At 42.6% G+C, this 7,744-nt stretch overlaps 1 pseudogene; it reads right to left on the bottom strand.

Annotated features, from left to right (window-relative positions):
* Nucleotides 1-1,966: 1,966 nt before the first annotated feature.
* On the bottom strand, nucleotides 1,967-2,084 carry LOC126254208 (5S ribosomal RNA; annotated as a pseudogene).
* Between the last annotated feature and the right edge of the window lie 5,660 nt (nucleotides 2,085-7,744).

Below are 7,744 nucleotides of genomic sequence, written 5' to 3'. Positions count from 1 at the left end.
GACACGATGTCACAGTACCTAAAGAGTAGTGACTGGGGTATTGTGACGAGCCAGTTGCTCGGCCACCATTGACCAGACGTTTTCAAATGGTGAGAGATCTGCAGAATGTGCTGGCCAGGGCAGCAGTCGAACATGTTCTGTATCCAGAAAGGTCCGTACAGGACCTGCAACATGCAGTCTTGCATTATCCTGCTGAAATGTAGGGTTTCGCAGGGATCGAGTGAAAGGTAGAGTGACGGGTCGTAACACATCTGAAATGTAACGTCCACTGTTCAAAGTGCCGTCAATGCGAACAAGAGGTTACCGAGACGTGTAACCAATGGCACCCCACACCATCACGCCGAGTGACGAATACACGCTTCCAATGTGCGTTCACCGCGATGTCGCCAAACACGGATGCGACCATCATGATGCTGTAAACAGAACCTGGATTCATCCGAAAAAATGACATTTTGCCATTCTTGCACCCAGGTTCGTCGTTGAGTACACCATCGCAGGCGCTCCTGTCTGTTATGCAGCGTCAAGGGTAACCGCAACCATGGTCTCCGAGCTGATAGTCCATGGAGCTGCAAACGTCATCGATCTGTTCGTGCAGATGGTTGTTGTCTTGCAACGTCCCCATCTGTTGACTCAGGGATCGAGACGTGGCTGCACGATCCGTTACAGCCATGCGGATAAGATGCCTGTCATTTCGACTGCTAGTGATACGAGGCCGTTGGGATCCAGCACGGCGTTTCCTATCACCCTCCTGAACCCACCGATTCCATATTCTGCTAACAGTCATTGGATCTCGACCAACGCGAGCAGCAATGTCGCGATACGATAAACCGTAATCGCGATAGGCTACAATCCGACCTTTATAAAAATCGGAAACGTGATGGTACGCATTTCTCCTCCTTACACGAGGCATCACAACAACGTTTCACCAGGCAACACGGTCAACTGCTGTTTGTGTATGAGAAATCGGTTGGAAACTTTCGTCATGTCAGCACGTTGTAGGTGTCGTCACCGGCGGCAACCTTGTGTGAATGCTCTGAAAAGCTAATCGTTTGCATATCACAGCATCCTGTCGGTTAAATTTCGCGTCTGTAGCACGTCATTTTCGTGGTGTAGCAATTTTAATGGCCAGTAATGTGTATTGACAATGTGCTGCCGATAGTTTTATAGGCCAGTACGTCGATATTTTTTCGTGGAAATATATACGTATCAATACTGTCTTCGATATTCGGTTGCAAATTATAAAATGCTTCAAAGTATCGATATATCGGATTCCCGATATTTTTAAAAATTTCAACAGTCCTAGTCTGTATGTCGTTGTGGAGGACAACACGAAGAGAGGTCAGCAAACGCAGCGTCTTGTATCGTAGCCTTTGCCGGTAATCCGCCGTGGCCCCCAGTGTGGCGAATGCCCGCATTAGCGCTCGCCTGCACCGCGCCTCGCCGACACGCGGTTTCCTTTCGTGGACAACGCAGTCGTGTCGTGCGTGTCGACGCGCCCTCCAAGTCAGGCGCAGGTATGAGTTCGCTTAGAAAGTCGCCGCGCCGCACCGTTAGCTGCTTGAGTTTCCAGCAGCGTTCGTCCTTCTGGCGTAACTGGCACTTGTGAACGACAGAGTTAGCGTGCAAATGATTAGGTTGACTGGGAAAATTCTGTAGAATTGTTCCTACACTTTTCCTTCCCTATCAGGAGAAAGTTTCCGCAAAAATATCAGAGATATTCTCGTTGAAGTGTAGTTCGACAGACTTCTGAGTACACTGAATTCACCACGACATCTCGAATGTGCGTGCCCAGAGTGTATACTTTGTAATCAAACGTATTTTATTTATTTCTCAAGTAAAGACCTGCGGCCTGGTGTACGTTGTGTGACTCTCCCGGTCGTTATGATGGTATTCTTGACCGAAGCCGCTACTGTTCGGTCGCGTAGTTCCTCAATTGGCATCACGAGGCTGAGTGCACCCCGAAAAATGGCAACAGCGCAAGGCGGCCCGGATGGTCACCCATCCAAGTGCCGGCCATGCCCGACAACGCTTAACTTCGGTGCTCTGACGGGAACCAGTGTATCCACTGCGACAAGGCCGTTGCCACAAAAGCATAAAATAAAAAAATAAAAGTAAACATTATACAATAATTACAAAAGTATATGCACAATTTTGTTTAAGCTTGTTTCTAACTTAGATAATGATAATAAATACGATATATGATAAGTTGTGGATTAAAATTAAGAGTATGTTTAATGGAATAAAAAAGAGATGGCAATTTGACTTAGATATGATGTTTCCTTCTGCTACATACGTTGTCTTGACGGTGATAATAATAATATAATGTATTGTGAAAAATATTGAAAACACAAGAGTCCCGTGTATAGTCGCGTCCAATAGAGGTCGCCGATTTCTTCATTTACATTTGCACTACGAGTTGATTCAATGTCTCTAACCTAACAAACGCTTTCGAGATGTTCCCGGCCGCCTAAAATTACTCACGTACGATCTATCGGAATGCATGATTATGTGCAGAAAAGTGAACAGATACGAGCATGTGGAGAAAATACGCTTGACGAGTCAAGATTTTGCCGTTGCTTCACTCTGCGCGTTTCATTAATTGTTCTTAGAAAACATTCTGCCATGTTAAACGATAGAGTGTTCGTGGCCGTAAACTGAAACTTAGGTTTCATAATGCTGGTAACAGGTGCAAAAACATATAACTGTATTTGATGTATATTTTAGAATTATAATTAATTTGTCACTCAACGTTTCTAGCGTGATTTTAAGTATGATATGATGCCACAAGATCATGAAGTAATAGAAAGATGTTTGTGTAGTGATGCGCCACTGTGTAGCAAATGTTGTTCTGAAAAAACTCCAAGTTTGAAAAATGTCTGCAGAATGATGTCTACTGGCCTTTAGAATTTCGTTGGAGTATGTAGTTGGAGAGCTCCTTGTGCGACACTCTTTCTCGTCGGACTGTTAAGTTAAACCATTTGCATGTTTCTCATAGAAATTTACGAGGACGCCCGGGTCCTACCACGAAGAATGCAACGAAGACAGCAGTTGTTTTTCTGCAGTATTCAGAAGTTCTTCAAAGATGTCTGAGACCTAAACTCTCTTTCCTTATCTCTCTGTTCTCTCAAAAAAGAAATATATGTAATAAGTGAACTAAAAAAGGTATAACAATAATATTAGAAAAATGAAGTTTTTGCTTTGATCAACGCTACATAATGAAGCAGTTGTCTGCCCTTTTTCGCAGCTCTGCGTATCCATTATTTCCTCATGAAGCGAACATATTTGCACATATACGTTAACGTAATGTAAAGAGCAGTGGGTGACAACTTCCTACACGTGGAATGAAGCTCATGCTGTGCCGTTCTGTCGATGATTGTGATGTCACTGTGTGCACTTGATATGATCCCAGCATCTGAACAGAGGTAACAGGGAAAAGGTATGCAGGCTATGAAGTATTGTCCCTCAGGTATCAAGTATTCTTGTCGCCTGACTGATGCTAATTGGCAAATGTTAGAAAATTAAGCCAGTGCTACTGACTATGATATGGTTTTATAAAACATAAGTCTGGGCATTCAAGACAACTAAGGATTGTTGTGTTTGATTCAGAACCGACTCAGCTTCATTAAAATAGGACTTTGGCGCTGTCTATTTCTGTGTGTGGGTATTTCTCGTAACAATTTTGAAATAGCCTTGATCAAATGTTTCTTGAAAGTGATCAGGGTATTTGAGAAAGTAAAGAATACCAATCATTTAAATTCATTTTTAATGGTTTTAATGGTTTTAATGGTTTATGAACAAAACTTGAAAAAAATTGAATAAAAAGTCAAATGTTTTGTGAAATGATTTAGCTAAAAGTAAGGAAAAAAAAGTTAGAGAACCATTTAAAGCGCCTCAGATACTCGAAACGTCGACTGAGGATTTGAAGTTCAATGTTAAACTTAGAGGCTTATAATTGTAAAGAGTACGAGTCGTATTTGCTGTGCATTATTTCGCAAAATATTTGATCATTTTTTTCAAGAATTTCTATTAGAGTTTTCAACTAGATTATTTCACATACTTAGCAAACCTCTCATTAGAGCTCCAGTGTACCAAACGGATGAAAATGGTTTGCTAAAATGTTAATAGGGTACGGTAATTGCGGATGTAGTACTGATGCGGATAGCATTTATTTTATCCACGCAGACCTGTAACTATAGTTAACTGTGTTTAGGAATAGTTCGCATATTTCTGTCATGTACTACATCTCTGTATATCAACAGATGTCGTAACTACATGGGAATATAAGATGCTGGTTGGTTCAAATGGCTCTGAACACTATGGGACTCAACTTCTGAGGTCATTAGTCCCCTAGAACTTAGAACTAGTTAAACCTAACTAACCTAAGGACACCACACACATCCACGCCCGAGGCAGGATTCGAACCTGCGACCGTAGAGGTCTCGCGGTTCCAGACTGCAGCGCCCAGAACCGCACGGCCACTTCGGCCGGCAATATAAGATGCGTTTGAATGTTTTTATACAGTTTCACCGATATACGGGGTATAATTTGAATGTGTCGTACAATCACTAAATTATGTGCTACAGTCGCAGGTTCGAATCCTGCCACGGGCATGGATGTGTGTGATGTACTTAGGTTAGTTAGGTTTAAGTAGTTCTAAGTTCTAGGGGACTGATGACCTCAGATGTTAAGTCCCATAGTGCTCAGAGCCATTTGAACCAACTAAATTATGTGAAATTTCGGGATGTAAATTCAGCATCTAAGTACACGTTATTCTTGATGCTACAGTATTTTTGTTGTGGTCTTCCACCAGAAGACTGGTTTGAAGCAGCTGTGGACGTTTGTTTATTCTGTGCAAAACCCTTCACGTCAACGTAACTACTGAAACCTCCTTTCGTTACTATAGTGAACTCTTGGTCTCCCGCTAAAATTTCTATCTCCTACCCCTTCGACACACAAACACACACACACTCTTCCCTACTTTACCAAACTGAAGAGTCCTTGAGAAATCGAGTTTCGTTCATGTTGTTCCGCGATATGGAAACTGTGAATATTTAAAACATAAAAGACCAATTAAAACAATTATCAGTCTAACTCACTTCTATTTTCTTCGACGAGGTGTTTCAAGACTTTCTCAATGATGCACCTGAGGACTAGAAGTAAGCTGTCAAAAAGCGATGTAGAAGCAATTAAATTAGACTGACAGAGATAATTGCTCAAATTTGTGTTTTAGGACAAAGATCTGTACCGCTTTTAGGTTGTTCAGTCTGTTATTGTGTGGTCTTTCCGAAGACGTATATCTCCTCCTCAACTTTTACCCCCTCCCCTGCTTCTCGCCCCCCACACGTATTGTACCGTGTGGCGCGATCAGCGATATTCCCGCCGCCGGTATGGGTCATCTTTCCGTTGGTGTGCGCAGAGCGCTCTGTAGCGCCCCCTACTGGGCCGATCGGGGAGCGAGGCGTAAGCTCTAGCAAGTAGCGAGGATTTTGCTTTGGGACGCCTGGCAGTAACGTCGTTTGCCAAGTCTGGCGGACAGTGCAGGTGCCGTGCGAGGCAGCAGTAAGAGCACATCTAAAAGGGGCTGTTTACCCGTGTGACGGCGCCGTAGGAAATATCGCCGGCGTGGAAGCAGTCACGTTACTGGGAAGCTGTTGGTGTATTTCGCTTGCTACATGTCCCCTGGCACCGGGATAATCGGCTGCTGGCTCCGCAGCAAGAGGGTGGGGACCTTGCTTGTGGTGTAAATTGTGGCCGGAATCGACTACTGGGTTCAGTGCTGTTGACTTCATTTTCTTGGCCGGCCGTTACTACTCCTACTGAGCCGTCCTCGAATGTGTTAAATTCAACTTGCTTAGTACGATTGGTTCGTGTGAGAGTTGTATGTGATGTGATGATTAACATTTACTACTGCTTGGAGTGCTGATACATTCTGTTTGTAGACTGCTACTGTCAGTGTTAACCGCCACTGAAAACAGTTCGGCTGGTCCTTGTCTAAGTGCCGCCTGGTTATTGTATTTATATCACACGACGGAGTTAAGCTGGCTAATTGCTATAGATATACATGGATAAACTTTTTCCTGGATGTATTTTGCTGCGAATTTCAATAACATTACTGTTACATTTCTATCTGAACTGATAGTGTGTGAGAGACACGTGTCTAATTCTAAATGAGTAGTTTCATAAATTCGTACAAGTTACAGTTGTAATGGTGTATTTAAATAGTTTGAAACTGATTCTATTAATGAATGTTGTTGACTGTACTCTGAATTACTTTGGTAATACCAGTCACTGCAGTAACGAAAGACTACATTTCCTCGTTAAATTTTACTAAATTGTTCCTCAGGTTGATCATAGTTTTCGAGTAAATAGTTTTTAACTCATTTTACTAAATATGTAATAGGCCATAAGTGCCGTGATTTATGAATGTTTAAATTTTGAAGTAACTTGCTGTCACCTAAATGGTGATTTTAAAAATGTGTTGATGGTTTTATTTGTTATTTGTCTTGTTTAAATGTGCCAAATAAATGTTCAGTGCAACTGTCGATGGTGATTGCCTGATGTGTCACTTGGTGCAGTCCTACCACCCCACAGCCTATTGTGCTGAGCTTGTGTCGCTGTGTAAAAGAATAATTCCATGCTGTGCTGACACATCACGTACTACTATCGCCAAACAGATATTTTCTTGGTGCCTCAGGATGTGTCCTATCACGCAGAGCCGCTTCTTTTACACGTTATATCACAATGGTTTTTTCTGCTGTGTAGCACCACACTTCAAAAGTTTCTGTTTTCTCTTCGTCTATTCTGTTTATCGTCCACGCTTCACTTCGGTGCAGGGTCTTTTTCTTGATATTCGTTTCCAACAAATTTCTCTTTTACAAAAAACCTTTTCTAGATGTTGCCATTCTGAATTTTATATCGTTTATAATTTCGGCTATTGTAGGTTATTTTACTGATTAAACAGAAAAACCCATGTACTGCTTTCAGTCTATCTTTCCTAACCAAATTCCCTCAAGCGTAATCTGATTTCAGTTCACTACATTCCATTACTCCTGTTTTATTTTTGTTAATATTGATGTTGAAAGCTCTTGTCGACACAATATCCATTCCCTTCAGCTGATCTTCCAGTCTCTTGACGTCTGTGGCATCGGCAAACAAAGAGTTTATTTCTTCCTCGTGAACTTTAATTCCCATTCCAAATTCCTCCTTACTTTCCAATAGAATATGCATTTTTTTTTTTTTTTTTTGTACCCTGCTCGATGAAGTTAATACACAACAGTTTTCAGAAATAGTGAGTTGCAGTGCTGGAAGAAGGTGAGAGTAAACAAGCATTGGGTACATGGTTGCCTGCGCGCTACCAGAGCAGGTAGCAGGTTGAGCCAAGCCAGCCGATGCTGTGTGGTGTGGTGCGGTACTGCGCTGCGAGCCACGGCGCGCTGCGGCTCCGTTCCCGTTCCACCTCGCCCCTTGCGCCGCCGTATAAATCAGATTCGCAAATGTAATTTAAACAGTTTTTCTGATATAAAACATGGCAGAGAGCGTGCGCGCGCTGGGCTAAAATCCACCGAGGCTCCAATTCATCTCGCGTCCCAAAGTTATTTTCTCTCCTTCTTTTCCTTCCTCGTCCTCTCTTGCAGCGTGGCATGTGCCAGAACCCTCGCGAGACGAATGAAGAATTGACGGAACTGAAGTTTTCCTTTTACAGAAAATATAAAAAAATCTGGAAGAGAGCACGTTGCGAAGTGAA

This window comes from Schistocerca nitens, chromosome 4 (genome assembly GCF_023898315.1).
Source record: "Schistocerca nitens isolate TAMUIC-IGC-003100 chromosome 4, iqSchNite1.1, whole genome shotgun sequence".
NCBI classification, from domain to species: domain Eukaryota; kingdom Metazoa; phylum Arthropoda; class Insecta; order Orthoptera; family Acrididae; genus Schistocerca; species Schistocerca nitens.
Note: the sequence above shows the minus strand (reverse complement) of the source record. Positions and strands in the feature narration are given on the sequence as shown.